Consider the following 17,006-nt stretch of genomic DNA (forward strand, 5'->3'; position numbering starts at 1 on the left):
TAGACTGACCTTACACTCCTTTTGATAAGCTGGTAGAACAGAAACCAAGTGAATGGTTGCATTTTGCATGGATATTTCTTCTCCAACATGTAATTTCTTATCAGAAGTGTGAACACAGTTCCCTAGGTTTTCACAAACTAAATCTGGAATGCATTGTTAACTGGTTTTAATGAAATGCAATTCTAGAACACCTTTTTTTTTTTTAATCTTCTGTAAATTCACATCCTCACTTCTCACACTATTATCTTTCTTTAGCAGTTAAGTGCACGAACAAAACTAATTTCTACTGAACATATCTTTTAAGTTCTGTAATCATTATTTCTTATACTGGCACACTGTGAGGTCACCACATACACCTCCACCTTCTTTTGCTTTCTTTCTTGAAGAACACAGTTTTAATTTTTTTCTCTCTTTCTTGTAACTTAATGATAATGAATTTAGTGCCAAATACTTTTTGTCATTTTTCTTCTCATTAAATAGTAGTAAAGATTAATTGCTTAATAAAAGCAAACACAGACAATTTACTCAGGACTACAGATCAGAGTTTTGAATAAATAAATGCAAACAGAAATAAAAGCTAGCAACTTTTTTTTTTTTTTTTAAAGTGGGCATTTTTAACCTTTGGCAAAAAATTGATCTGGCTGATTTTTTTCCTTCTCAAAGAATATATGTAAGGCAAGTGATTCTTCCTTGGCTTTCCTTTTATACTATTCCTTGGTCTGTAGAGAAACTGCAAGAGACATGAGGCTGCCTGATTCCTCAGAACTGCTTCAAAGTCCAATGCCTCCTGTTCACAGGGGACCTGGGTCACTCTTTCCAGAGAACCGAGATCCAGAACTACAGCTAGTGATTTTCTTTACCCAGGCAAGAGCAGAAATGTCTCTGATAGAATGCTTTTATCTCATCCAATCTTATTCAGATGAGAAAAAGTTTTATAGCTAGTCCAGAGTAGGCGTCTCTTTGACAGCCCCTTAGTATTGTAACATTCTCTATTCAAATTCACTTTTATTCAAATTTAAGCCAAATTGCATACTTTATTGAAAAAAATATCAAAATTTTATCTGTTTTGAAGAGTTGAAAAGCTAGAGGGATAAAATTGATATACACTGTAATTTCATCTCTACTTCTCTTACTCCTTAAAATATCAACTCTTTTAATAATCCATTATCTTTTTCTGGCTAACTACTGCATTAACTACTCCTAATTCTTTTTTCAAATATCTCCCATTTGATTGTCCAGGTATTTTGAGGGACTCAGAATAGTAGTTCACAACTTGTGGATACTGGTAGCTAATTCAAGCAGGAGGTGAGTCAGTAATCAAGCATGGTTGGTTCACTAGGTGACAGCCTTCTTGAGAAATGCAAGATGTCCAACAGGTAGGCTGTATGTCCAAATCAAATTTGCTTTGTTGCAACATCTTTCCCTCCAGCCTTCCCAGTGATTAAGTTATCTTGGCCTGTTTTGTCAAGGAGAGCTGGATCAAACAAATCTAAATGCATAAAATTAGGTGGGATCAATATTTCTGTCTTTCTGTTTCATTTCCATGGTGTTCAGCAGAAATGAAACTTGTACTTTCCAGGGGTAAAAAAAGAGCCATTAGTGTTCAGAATAAAACTCTAATAGGAAGAAGTTACTCGACTCCTGTTTGCAATATAAAAACACAGAACTGAAAAGTTCTGTATGAATCCAGTCTCTAGAAAATTCTGGAACAGGCTACTCAAGAAGCCCATAAAGCATCTACTCTGCTTGCAATGGCACATGATGCTTCCACATCAGCTAGCTTAAGAATTTTAATAGGAGGTCAAGAACCATAGCAATTAAGTGTCACAGGACTAGAACAGGACAGATTAAGGGAGTTGTCAATGACAGACTTATCTGCAACAAGAAGGAATTTGTTGAAGAAAACTCACAGATGGTGGGAAAAATCTGTTGTCCCTGCCAGACTGACTTAAGGAAAGATTCTTTGTTGACTGCAATTCTGGCCAAAGGTGCCAATGCTGAATGTGTAAGGAGTATTCACTAGAAATACACCTGGCAGTTTTAATGTCAATAGAAACACAGAGACATTTTGTCCTGCAAGCCCAGGGTTAGGAAAGAGGTGGAAAGATTAAGAAAGAGGCAGGAAGAACCTTTTGTTCTACTCCAAAGACAAGCAGCAGAAACAGACACATAGATCAATATGTTTGAATTCTCTTACTTTAGAGAATGTAGAAATGTAAATGAAAGTCCCTTTTTCTTACTCCTTCAGAGGCAGTCCCACATGCAATATATAAGAACTTAATTTTCTCCCTGAGAATTTTCTATATAATCTTTTCAAAATGTTTCAAATTCAGTTTTAAACCCCTTTAGGTTTTTCACATTCAGGACATTATTCCAGAACCATGTTTTCTGATACTCTTTCCAAATTACATTTATTTATTACCAAGATAAGCATTTTATCTTGTGACAACACTGCCCTTTAATTGAAACAAATCTCCTTTATGCTTTCCATGTGATGTTTTGTTTTTTTTTTTTTTCTTTATTTTATCTAGGTCAAAGAAAGGGTCATATACTTTAAGCAGATGAAATTCAATTCCTCACCCTTCTTTCTGTTTTATCTCAGCGGGTCTGGTGATAACCAGTCTGGCTACAACTTTCACTTTGACCTGTATGTTGCTATTTGATTTTTGTTATCAATTTGCCTGTATATCTCAGGGCAGATTTTGGGGCAACTTGGTCTATATTTGGTTAGAACATATTTCTTGAAAGCAAGATAAAATCTCACCCGATTCTTTCCCAGCTACTCACCAGCAGTGTGTTCTGTGCGCTCTCCCTGTTCCCTTTCTTCTTCAGGGTCTGTTTTACCCTAGGTGTAAGACCTAATAAGTATCTAAAAAACACAGAGCTGTGAACCCAGTTATGATAAGTACCAGATAATCACAAAAAAAAAAAAGGTCTGCACCTGATCCAGACAGCAAGTGGAAGGCATTCTCAGAGAAAGCAGCAGGGCAAGTAATAACAGAAATAGACATGTCAGTAGGGCAAATTGCACTATGTATTGTTTCTACCTAAGTTAAATCACAAGTTTAAAGCAGAGAAAACCAAAGGAAATGGCTGTAAGCAAAAAGTGTAGAAATGCTGGAATTCTTACCTCTGGCAGAAGTGGCTACAGGGTGTAACGTCAGGCTGGTTTAGGTAACCACACCACAAAAAAATTAAGTCAAAATTAGATCTGATTGCCAAGACAGGATATGGCCAGCTCCTCCAGTGTTAATGGAGTTTCATTTTAATAGTAAGATTATAAGGGAAAGGCTTGTCTTTGAGGCACAGCTCCCTGGCCCTGAGCTTATCCTGGTGCACTCCCACCTGGAGGTGCAATGAGACTGTCATTCCGCACCATATTATCTTGAAGTTTAGGCAATGTTTGTCCCTAAGAGACCAGCCTCCTGCATATGTTTCTTAACAACAGAGCGCATACATTTTTAGTATCAAGATTCCTATCTGTCAATGAAATTTTGAAATGTCATTAGGGAGGTACTTTTCCTTCCGGCAACATTAGTTCTATTTTATTTTATTCTCTATATTAATTTCTCAAAATTTTGGAATGAAGAAGTTCCAAATCAGTTCTAGAGCCAATTCCTTGAATAATTCACATAGATTAAGTAACCACACAGCTCATTTTACTGATAAATTAGAACAACTGAAAATTGTTTGTGATCACTTGCAAAGTGCTTTTGAAGGAAGTTACATTTGACTCATAATAAAAAAAAAAAAAAAGATCCTGGCATTATCATTGGTGGTTGTTTGAAATCATTAGCTGAATGTTTACTGGCATTTAGGAGAAGGCAGAGAGAAATGTGGTTGGGGTTTATTGTGCCATAAGGGCAGCAGGAAAGGTGAGCAGAGAACTCTTCATCAGCCCTGCAGCACAGGAACTAAGGCAAGCTCAATGAAACTAGTAGGAGATTGGTTTAAACAAAGATAAAAGGAAATACTTGATTACACAGCAGACACCGGACTTCTGGAATTCCCTATCAAAGAAGCTCATAAAGGCAGAGTTATCAATGAGTTCAAAAAGGGTTTTGACAAAGTCATGAATAACTGGTCCTTTAACAGGACAGGCAGAAATGTACCCTGTAACACTCCTAATATTTTTGCATGCTGCAGAAATACACAGGTAAAAGAGAACATGGCCAGACTCACATGGTCTTCCTAAATAGCATCAGCTATTGCCTCTCTCAGAGCATATTGGGCTAACTGGAATTTCTGCTCTATTGTAGTACCGAATGTCTAACATTCTTAAGAAAAAGAATTGTTTGTACCCTCTTCTGGATGCACTTGATAGATGTTAATAAGTACAATTTCCCTTCCTGGCATTAAAGAAAATCTTTGTGTGTAAGATAACATAAATTGACTGGTCTACTTTTTAGAGATATTGACTGAAACGGAGTGAAAATAGAATAGAATAGAATAGAATAGAATAGAATAGAATAGAATAGAATAGAATAGAAGTAAATTAGCTATTCTTGATAGTTGTATACTATAAGCATTAAATACTAAATTACTTGAGATATATTCATAGAAGAATTGATAAAGAAAGGATAAAAGCCCAAACAAAACCCAGTTTTGGTCCTAGGGCAGAACTGTAAAAAGGATGGACATGCCAGGTGTAACAGTTGAGATGGAGATACACATAAAATTAAGTATTACTAGATTATCTATGCTTCATCCTGAAATAGCAGTCCAATTACATATCTGATAAGCAGGCTGATAAATAATCAAACATACAAAATTGATAGAGATTAGTGGCACTGTGCCAAAATGTGCAGTGTGAATCTGCTTTGTTTGCAAAATAAAAAAAAGTCTCCTGTAATTCTACAGAAAAGTGGGCTCACAGGATCTTAAACCAACAGGTTATTTCATGTAGGGGCATGGCATGGTTCTAAGATGACATCTATTTGCAAAAGGCAAATACCGATGTCATGCAGACATATGCTCACACTGTAAAAGAGAAGTCTGTTTTGCTCTCTTGAAGAATCACAAGGCAGAATTTGCAGTTTTCCAACCAATCCAACCACTGAGATGGATGAGAGACTGTCTCATGCACATACAGCAGATTATAGAGACTCTCACTCTTTAGGTTTGGTCATATTTCACCATTTACAGAAAGATTTTAGGAACAGTAAATATACAGCTCAAAAATTACCCAGCAATTATTTATTGGTTAACAAAAAGCATGAATAGCTGGGACTACCATACAACACTGTTGCTCACCATTTTCTTTCAATTTCCTAATTTTTTCCTTGCTATTTTCTGTTGTTCAGTTACTAGCAATTACCAACTCAATAATTACACTTTGCCTGTCTTGCTACTTTTTTCATCTTACGTGGCTATTGCTCAGGTCTTGCAGCTCAAAAATAATCTTCTCAAAGCTCTATGTCACCAATGTAAGGCACCAAACTGGAGTTGAGGTCACAGAGAGCTGAACCTGAGTCCTTGGGCTGAGTTACATCTCCTGTCTGGGTCATTCTTTGAGTAAGTTGTCTCTGAACTCTTTCTTCTGCCAAGGCTGTGCTGTCCCCTGTTCCTTTGCACAATTCTTAAAACCTGTATTTGCCTTTTCTGCTTGTACACAGAAGTGTAGCATGATTTAATTACTGTGTATGAAATCCGTTTGTCATGCTGATGTAAAAGGTTATTTAAAATGGTGCTCACCTTTGCTTGCAAATCTGACATCAAATGCTTGTAAAAATAATTAAGTAATTAATTCTCCCAGTTGACAAGTCTGTGTCTGAATTGAGCATAAATGAAATACCAAACAGAAAAACAGGAAATGCATCCTCTGTATAGTGGTATGAAGGCTGGTGTCTGAATTTAGATTACAAATCAAGGCTCTAAACATTTTATTTACCACAGAAGTATTTTCCTAGTATCCTGCTGATAAAGTGGTCAGTTGTGGGGTGGCAGAGGCAGGCTATGTTAATGCAGAAATCAACCATAATCTATAAGAACAGCATCATGGTAATGAGCAATAAGCAAAGGTCCTTCCAGTGTGGTTTCTGCATCATGCTGTTCATAAATGGTCAGGTGCTCAGAATGCGAATTTCAAATCACAGCTTCAGGCAAGGTATCCTACAGTGTAACTCCTCACAACATGCTGAGGACACAGTAACTGAAAATATACATTAGTCAAGATTCAGTGGGCAGTCAAGAATTAAATATTTTTGCAATTATCATTGAGTCTTGGCACTCAAATATTTTAGAATGCCAATGTGGTCAACACTCTGTGAAGAAAAACCAAGAGCATAGCATATGGCATGCTTTGCTTGTGTAGTGTTCATTTTATTACAGAGGCCTAAAAGTTGTTGATTATAGTGCTCCTGTGACACTTATGTAGTTATTACAAGCCAATTCAATAACAGCTTTTTTAGCACCAGTTTGTGTAACTTATGAATACATGAATACATGCACCATGCTATCATCTGGAATTTAAATTCACACTTTAAAATAACACCAAAATAAACAAGTACATGAAGCAAGTAAGAATAATTCTGAAGTCAGAAAATTAAGATGAATATGAAATCGTCACAGGCTGAGCACAGGAAATTGTCCTAGAGTTACCCATTTTTATGATTAAGCTTTTAATTACACTTTGCAAAGAAGCTGCTTAAGAAATTTGCAGCTAAGACTGTATTTCTTTGTTGTTCTATGCACAGCATAGTATTTCTGCATACAATATAATCAAGTGCAGGAAGCTACTTCATATTAGAGGTACTAAAATTCATGGGTTTTTTTTGCTCTGGTCATCATTATTAAAGAGAAAGATGCATTGCACATTCATATCCACAGAGGAAGGTGGCAAAAAATTTACATTTTATTCAGAAATGGTAAAGGAAGACTCCTAATAAAGGAGCAATTCTAAAAGCAAAACACATACACAAAATTTGAAAATTCTTTATTAAGAAAAATGGCAAAAAAAGGCAATTTACCTACAGACAGTCCTTTTGTTTGTTTTCTAGGCAGCACTGTGACTGAAAGCCTCAGGCAAGATTGCATTTCCATTTTCAGCTCAAAAATTCAAGAATTCCCAGAGACTTCTGCAGCATCTTCTGAAGCTTACAAAGAAGCTTGAACAGTTACAGACTGCCTTGGATTGTTAAATTGTCTTGTATTTGTGACAAGCAAACATATCACAGGTGCAGAGGCTTTGGCCAGCTCAAAGAAATACTTTTTCCAGAACAATACCTAATGTACAATACCCTTGGAAGGTAATGTAATAAATAGATGATACCAGACCATCCATTTCCTTTTGTATAAAAGAATCTGTTACGAGATAACACCTCTTCATATTTAATTCCGAATAAAAAACAACCATAAAGATCAGGAAATGTTTTTATTCTTAAATAGCAAAGCTATTTTAAAACAAGTTGTAATCACTCATTACATATCGCTTAATAGTTTAAATAGCAATGATTGAAAGAACATTTCCACAGTTGTTCTTTCAAAACTGAAAGCCTATTTTCTGAGCTGTTGTCATTTAAAATAAGTATGAAAATACATATGTAACTATAAACCTGCACTAATATTAATTTGGAAATTCTATGTCAAAATTATTTTAAAGGCACTCTGCTAACAAAACCGAAGGGATGTTCTGAAGACGTTTATCTTGCAGCAGATTACAGCCCAGTGCACTGCAGGGTATTTCTTTGTCTTTAACTTCTGAACACCAAGTTCAAAGATGCACAGTTCTCCTGCAAGTGCTTTCTCAAAATGAATAAGTCAAAAGTCCTGGAAAGGAGGCCAGGACTGCGAACAGCGATTACAACTAAGAATGTCATTAATAAATAGTAGGATTTACTGTGCTAAGGCACAGGTATGAAGAAGTAAAAAAAAAAAAAGAAGTGAGAGGCAATAAAAGAACATGGCTAAGGCTTTGACAGGTAAAAGGTGCTGAGGTAAATGAATCTCACTGGGAACAGATAAGCAGCAGAAACTATGATCATTTCCCTGCAGTCACTTTGGTAACACCTGATATCATTCCACTATCAGAAAAGACATTGGCAAAACCCCTCCTGCTTGCAAAGGTTCACAAACTACCAGTGCTCTCGTACAGGCAGCCCTAATCCCATTGTCAACAGCGAGGGAGCTGAGTGAACTGCACAGTAAAAAATCACTTTCTAGGATTTTTTTTTTAAGTGCTAAAAATGAAGCACCTTTATGCACAGAACTGCTTTGAAAGGAAAAAATACTCATGAACTACTGTGCTATTTATCTGATGTCAGCTTTATATCTCTTCTTATTCTGGTCTTACTACTACAAGTAGTAATGATGCAAGGGTGGTATTTCCAGAACAGTCTGCTCATGTCTGATTTATTTTCGTTCTAAAAATCAGTTTGGTGCTCTAATCTCTCATCACTTCCATGGGAATCCCTGAAGATTAGCGGGATGTCACTTGCAGGCTTTTATATCAGCTATTGCACTTCCCTGATTCATAAAGATGTCACTGGCTTTAACTGAGACCATAGATTTACATGATACCTTACCCAGAGCATCCCACAGTACTTGCACACAGTGTGAAAGATCCTGATTTTTGTCTCAGACCTTTCCTCTACTTTAAAGTCTCTTATTTATGCACTTGAAGCTGTCTGTTGTGTGCCCAAGTGCCATGGCCCCTCGTTTTTCCCAGAAATCCTCCCATGTCCATCACTTTATCAGAGCCCTCTTGTACTCTGAAGCTGAGCCTCAGAAGGGAGGGAGAGGTCAAGAGGCCAGGAAGGAGATGCTCCCCCTTCAAGGCTGGTAACACCCTGTGTTGAGGGTGTTTCTGCTCAGATCCTTCCATCCTCCACTCTGGCCATTTCCACCATCTGCCACAAAGTTCAGGGGAGCAGCACTGGGGATCCTGATGAGACCTCCCTGCCCAGCCAGTCTCCCTGGTGCTGGCCTGGTTTCAGAATATATGTAATTCAAGTTTATCAGGAGACCTACAATAGCATACATGGCTTATTCTTTTTTTCTTTCCTCAGTTTTGGTTAACTACAGTTGGTCATGGCTAAAGAGACTGAGGTAACACCCCCTTTGGTTTGTCCCTTTATGTCACTTTTTTTTCTTACCAGAATTACTTTTATCCGTGAGTTTCATAAAAATATTTTAATCTAAAATATTTCTTATTTAGCATAATCTCATACAATGAGACTATGTCCCTGGGATTTTAACTGTGAGATGACTAGCTATGGAGTGACAGAGCCTTTTCCTCATGCTGGGCAAACCAGCAATAAAGTAGGAGTCACCAAGGATGTCTCCATGGTGAGTGATAGACCATGTGGTGTTTCTTCCACCCCACAAACACAAAGCTCCTCACCTCTCAAAACCATAAAATGTTATAATAGCAATTTTATAACAGTTGAGTTTCAAAGTAACAAAACCTCCTTGATGGACCTATCTTGAACAGTAACTCATTGTATGAGAGTGAAAACAGCATGTAAAGACAGGACACCCAAAACTGCCTGACCTGAGAGAAGGTTAGCCCAAACCAGGAAATGAATAATGACATTGTCTGCTCACTATAGGGATCTGTTGGATTAAGCAGCAACCAGAGGATTACCAACAGGCTTTTGAGAAAAGAGCTTGAGAAGGAAACTTGTGACTGTGGGGTGACATGGCAGAGGAAGACACTCAGCACAGCAGTTTGATCCCTGGCTCAGATGCTGCCAGGAGCCACCTCACTGCCATCATGTCCTGTATCCTCCTGGAATGAGGTGCAAGAGCAGAAGAACCCACAGCTTGGAGCCCATGGAGTTCCTTCTGTCCAGCACATGGACTAGCAGGCAGCAGAGACCTGCCTGGTACTCACAAAGACACAGGAACGCCGTCTCCAGCAGGAGAATATGCATGGCCACAAGAGAGGGGTGCACTTGTCATCCCCTGTCCTGTAAGAGAGAGGTGTGCACACCTAAGTATGCTCCTGTGGGACTAGAAATGGTGGAGATTAGGGAGTTTAGCAATTTATAGGTTTGTTTTAACATCCTGCAAGTGTTTTGCACTCTGGTTTATCTGTCAGCCTGTTGATATTGATCCAGAAGGTGAAGTTCACAGAGTGTCAGCTAATTATGTGTCATTAATAAATCAGTAAACCACTTAGATCCTGATCTGAGTTAAACCACTTAAGTGAAACAAGTCTTGTCTGCCACAGTCCCTGGCGTTAAAAAAGTCATATGCTATTAAAAACACAATGAGCAATTAGTTTAAGTACTCCTGAATTGCACTCAAGTTACAATAGGCCTTTAACTCAGATGATTGACTATTTCATTTCCTAGCAGAAATGTAGTTAGAAGTTAACATGCTTCTTCTTGATGATCTAATTATCTCAGAGACAGTTGCTGGCTATAGTCCTGTGCATTCCTGTGCCATTCCTCTCTTTATGTTGTCACCTTAATGTGAGCTTATATTACAGAAAGGAAATTTCCAAATAATTTCCAAATTACGTTTCAGTAGGTAGTCTCTTTTCACATGCATTGGTGTAATTTGCAGCCCAGGTGTTGAACCTGGGAAAATACCTCCCAGACAAACAGTCTCTAATTTCTCACAGTTGTCATGCTATAACTAAAGAAATTAAAAATAAATGATGAGCTGAGAGAGTGCAGAAAGAGCAGAATTAAATAAAAGTTTCCTGTTCAACAAAAGCAATGAAAAGTAAAATCTATGTTTGGATCCTCAAGTATGAGCTGAAAAACAAGAGACTTCAATGATTAATCCCAGAGAAACAACACATCCCCTAGAATTTTATTAAAGATATTAATCATGAAACACGGCAAATAAATTTAAAACATATATTTCAAATGTCCCATGAAAGAAATACACACATAATAATTATGAATTTAACAGAAAGAAAATAATAAAGCTACTGGCCACCTAAAGTTTTCAACCTAAAAAGAAGCTCTAGTAAGGGGCCAGCCCACCCAGGACATCCTTGCATCTGCAGATCAGGATCTCAGCAGGAACAAGCTCAGTTTCAGAGGAAGATCCCTGTATGGAATACTTTCTATGATGGAAGGACTAACTTAAACTCCTTTACTTGCAGATAGGCAAGGGCACATCCCTAATTTGCCACCCTGTTTCTTGGGCGGTTATATCCATCACATTCATTTTGTTACCCTGCAGTTACTTAAACCAGCAGGATCTTGTTTTGTGGTTAGTGGTGGCTGCTGAGGTGAAAATTAATGGTTTCTGAAAACACTTGCCTATGGCCATATGCTTTGTATTGTCTTTCTTTGACACTACTTTTCAGCCTGAAAGCATAAAAAGTCTTGCATTCTTCATGCAAAGTTGCTACTCACTCTTTAGATTAGAAACAATCTTTTCAGTGAGATGTAGATGTTATTAAGTATAATGGGTTTATGATTAAGGCTCTCATACAATGCTAAAAAATCCACAAACCCACAAGTAAAAGTTAATAACCAACAAGAAACATGAAGGTATAATTTTCAGAGCTATATTGGAAAACAGAGCTCCAATAAAGCACTATGAAACTTACTTATAGGAATATATATAAAAACCCAATTACATGATCAATATGCTTTATGATGAAAAATAATAAAAGCTACACATCTTCAAATTAATTTTTAAGGTGTGTCTGATGGATTCACAGTCCTTTTATGTGGCCTTCTTTGGCTTAAACTACATCAGCAGCACTTCCAAAGGTGCAAACGAATAGTAGCCATTTGTAAAATAAATTATCTGGCCCATTATCTAGCTAAAGCTACAGAACTGGATATGATTTAACTGTATTTACTACTCCCCCCCCACCCCCCCAAAAAAAAAAGGGAATAAAAAAAGTTAAACCCAAGACTACACTGAGCAGAAACAGAAGCATTAGGTTAACGGTGTCTGATAACTGGCAAAACCAAATAGGTACTGTTCCAATTAATTACAGTTCCCACATGATTCAAAGGTGCTTTGACAGCAGCAGGCACCATCAACTACTCATTTGGGCTGTGAAGACATGGAACCAGGGACAATCAAATCCACAGTACAAGTATTAAAAATGTTATCTGTTAGCTTTGCAGTCTTTCTGGCTTTTGCCTCCAAGTGTGAGCTAGAATATTCTTTATCTAGGATTTAAAGATGCCAGCAACAACCTGTGAGAACCCCCAGAGCTGCATCAAACCAGTTATCTATTCTGTGATAATTTCTCCACTCTGGTAAAATATCATATATGCTTATTTGACCTGGTTTGTGCAGAAAAAGAAACAGAAAAGATATCACAGAATGTGGAGCTGTGGCTGAAGTACCCTTTATTATTGTTTTCCAATAGATTTTCTCTTAAACACTTCTTCTTCTTAAACACTTCTGTTTTGCTCTGTGAAAATGAAGTAATTACTGTTTAACAGTATTATTGTTTCACTGTAATTACAAATACTGAATAACCCATCAATAGCTAAGGCAACCACAATGATTACAAGAACCTGCAGCTCCCACAGATTTGGCTAATAACACAATCTGAGTACAACTACAACAAATTAGAGGATTCTGCCCATTACTAGAAGGCTGAGACTTAAGGGGTCCTTAAAACGGCAATTAGGAAATAAAAAAATGCACTGTACAGTAAGAAACACACTTAAAAGAACCTGTCTGGATACCATGTCTGCTCTGTGTCTTTCTAAACATTTGCTTGGCTCATCTACCATTTAAAAATAATACCCAATCTATCTGGGATGGCTTCATGTTCAAGCTAGGATTTCCTTCATGAGGAAATGGCCTCAAATTGCACCAGGAGAGGTCTAGGTTGCATATAAGGAAAAAATTCTTCATGGAAAGGGCTGCCAAACATTGGAACAGGCTTCCCAGAGAAGTGGTTGAGTCACCATCCCTGGAGGTATTTCAAAGACTTGCAGATGTGGCACAATAGGACATGGTTTAGTGGTGGGCTTGGCAGTGTTAGGTTAATAGCTGAGCTCAATGACCTTTCCCAACCTAAATGAGTCTATGTATTTTGAAATAAAAGCAAAAGCTGAACAAAAATTAGAAACACAAATTTTTCAGGATGATCATAGTTTAATTCCCACTGAGAAAATATTGCCACATAAAATTACTTTCTCATGTGCCAGATCAGTCATATCTAAGTGTCAAAGGGGACTTTGACACACAAAAAAAAAACCCTTTATCACAGATGGTCACAAAATCATATGTAAAACAACCCTGACCTTGTGATTTGCATTTGTTTAGTGGACTCTTAATTTTTACCAAAAAAAAGTGTAAAGGAGATATTACTGTGAGACCTCTAATTCTGCAAGTGATGAATAGTATTTGGTTATTTGTACATTGGTCAATACCTTTTGAGAGGACTGGAGTGTCTCTGAAGATTAATCCAATTGTATGTCTTTCTTGTACATCTGCAACCGGTGAAGTGACATGTGATATACATGTGACATCTTCTCCTCTTTATTAGAGACTATTTTTAAGCTAAAACTCACTTAGCTTGCCATAATTTTTCATACAAGTTCCCCAGATGTCACCATTTGCCACCTTCTGGTCCACAGTTCATTGGAACAATGCCCCTTCAAGCCATCCTTTTTCTTATATGTGTGAAACTAAAGACTGAAAAGGTACAGAGGACCAGGAAGAAAAAATTCAAATACAAAGACCATTATAACTGGCATTTTGATCAGCCAGAACCAGGGCACAGGTTGCAGAAAGTTGTCCAGATACTTCAGCTGAATCAATTCTTTCAATATATGAATTACAGAGATTAGAGATTCTCATGTAGGGAATTCAGGTTTACCTATCCCTTCCTGCTAAGAGAGATGCAATGCATTGAGTTAAACACTCTCAGATATTTCTCTCATCCACAACATAAAGGTGGTAGAATCACTTGTCTTTAGAAGCATGTAAATTAGAAAATTTTACTCTGTTTAAATACTGTTCTTAATTTCTTAATCTTATCATCTGCTTATAAAGGGAGATGTTGATGAACTATTTGATTTTTTTATTATATTCAGATACATATCTAATCCAATAATTTACTTCAAGGCAACAGTGAACACTGTTTTCTGAGAGTTCATAAATAAATATATAAAAAGCTTCATCTTATCTTAGAAATACTTGCCTTATTTGTCCAACACTATTCTTACATGGTAAGGGAGAGGTGAATGTAAGGGTGGAGCTCAGAATGATTGAGCAGGTAAGAGTAACTGTGAGAATATTTTCCATTTTATAAGCATTGCATGTATTTGCTTTTGCTTTATTTTTAATAGCTAAGGATGTTATTCCCAGAATCCTTCATATTATCACTATTTGGTCATTATTTGTCATGGAGGCTAGCTTTGAAAAGGGATTTAAAAAGGAAATAATGAAATGCTTTAAAGCCAGTTGAGAGGCAAGGTCACCTTCTGAGAAGCACAGATAAAAGCAGCAAAGCCAGGATCACTGCAAAGGGGAAATCTTCACTATCACCTAAGAAATATTAAAAAAAAAAGAAAAAAAAAAAAACAAAAAAACAAACAATAGGTCCAAGAAGGGCTTTGAAGCTGAGCCCCAGGACTGTGTGTGTAAGCAAGGAGGAAGAAACAGAAATAGGTGGGGGAGTAGCAAATAAGCATTTCAGAATAGGATGCACCAGAGAGAAGCAAAGGTGGGCAGGGAAGGGCAGGTGTCCTGGGGAACAGGCTACAGCAATGCAGGTTGCTTTGGTGTCATCCACGAGGATCAGGCAAATCATGTCTAGTGGAAGAACATACCAACTCTGCACCAACTCAGTGTGAAGCAGTCCATTATCTTCCTGTAAATCAGGCTCCTTGTCAATAGCAAACTTTTACTACTTTCATTACATATGACTTTTTAAATCAGTAGAATCTCATCAGTGGAAATCTTTTAAGGATGGGTTATTTTACTTTAATTGAAACATTCTACTTGCCAGTGCAATCTAAAGTGAAACAAGTGTTGTCACATGCATTTTTCTGCTGGTATAAGTGCCACATTTTAAACTCATGTGTGCTAGAAATCACAACCCAAGTGCATTGCCCTGCCTAGGTCAGACCTACCAGTGCAGCCTTGGTCCAAAGTGGGTATCTCTAGTAGGGTAAAGTACAACAAGAAAAGGGAATAAGGGGGAAAAACAGGGGTATAGACCAGCTCCCAGAGGAGGAACGCTGGATGTGCCAGGGTTAGTCATCTTGGAAGAGATTATAAGAAAGATGACTGAGATCTATAAAATCCACCAGCACAGTAGCTGAATATGGATCAATTGCTACCTTCTTCTTCTTGTAAGGGAAGCATCATTTGAAGCTGGGAGAAGCCATGTTCAAAATGGAAAAGGTTCCTTCTCATGCAACAGCTGTGGGGTAAATGGGACAAGTATCATGAGAAGAAATCCACTGTCTTACTAAACAGGTAGAAAACATGCCAACAGCTGCAGGTGGCTGGGGAATGGGAGAGTATTAGGAGGCATTCCCACACAGGTTTAGCCTTACCTGATGGTGGCTGCCCCTGCAGGCTGCAGGATATTGGGCTGCAATATTATAAAAGAAGAGGCATCTTGTTCTTACACAATAGTGCAATTCACCGTATTTCACTAAAAATGTAGCATTGTTTCCTTAAGAAGAGGAGTATCATAATTCTCAAAATATTTTCTCATTCACAGTTCAACTTTTACGCACAGCATTTGGCTGTTGCTAAACAATTTGTGTTGAAAGGTTTTCGTTTTACTGCATCTTCCCTTTTGAAATATGAAGGTGCTATATCATCCTAATTGCAGACGCAGTTAGACCCACATGAATGCTAGAACTGGTGCAATCTTTCCCTGTATTTCTAAAGTATTTAATTACTGTAGTGATAGACATATTCAAGTCCTGACTAATGTTGGCATTTCATATTTTTGTTTATATCAGACGTAAGATGGTGGGTGATTCAGGATACAACTAAGATTTTTTTTTTCTGTAAATGGATGGAATTTGTTGTTGTAGTTGTGCTACTTTCACCTGAACATCCTTCTGCATCCGAACTCCTCTTTGCCTATCTTCTGTATGAAATGTCTTGTAAATCCTAAGGACATCTTGCACCCTCATGAGGCTGTACAGCCTTGTTGCCTAAAATACACGGATGCAAACAGAAAGAGACAGCAGAGCAGACAAACTGCACCCTTATCATGCATTGAATGCAGGTAACATAACACCCAGTATCCCAGCTTGTCGAAAACAAACACATTCCAGGGGGGCTGTTGTGCATTAGGAATGGTATTCTCTATTTTAGCACTACTGCAAAAAATTAACCCTGTCCTGCTTTTGAAAAGCAGAGCAGATATGAGGGCTACATTTCTTTCTCATACTCTTTCACTGTCCCATCAAGCAGGTTAGCAGGTAAGAAGAGATCCCAAAGTTTGTAATTTTTAAAGACCCTCCAACTCTGTCATCAGGTCTCTCAATGGTGTTTTCCCAGGTTATATCTTGAGCTATTGCCTGAAGCAAGACCCTACAGTAAAGAAATCTGTGAGCAAAACATGCTTATCTGTATCCCTGTGCCATATCACACATGGCTGCTTCCCAATGGTTTCCTCCCTCCCTACCCAACCTCGCCTCTAGAGCCTCATTCCGACCTTCCTACCTCACCCTGCCTCCTCCCAAGCCCCTTTTCTCTCCAGGCTTTGTTTTCATTCTGACTCCCTCTGCCCATCCTCTCCCCACGCTCACCGTTTTAAGCTCTCCTGTTATTTCTTTACTGTGAGAGTGGTGAGGCACTGGGGTGTCCCAGAGAAGTTGTGGATGCCCCATCCCTGGAAGTGTTCCAGGCCAGGCTAGATGGGGTTTTGAACAACCCGGTTTAGTAGAAAGTGTCCCTGTCCATGGCACAAGGGTTGGTACAAAGTGATTTTAAGGTCCGCTCCAACCCAAACCATTCTGTGATTCTGATTCTGCTCCAGTCACTATTCCAAAAACGCCTTGCTCACTTCTGTTTCCCACTCCAGATTTTGGCTGCCGTATCTTTTATTGCAGATTTTTGTTGCGATGCTCTTTCCCGCGCTCCTTTTTACCCTC

The sequence above is a fragment of the Vidua macroura genome, chromosome 1 (genome assembly GCF_024509145.1).
Source record: "Vidua macroura isolate BioBank_ID:100142 chromosome 1, ASM2450914v1, whole genome shotgun sequence".
NCBI lineage: Eukaryota > Metazoa > Chordata > Aves > Passeriformes > Viduidae > Vidua > Vidua macroura.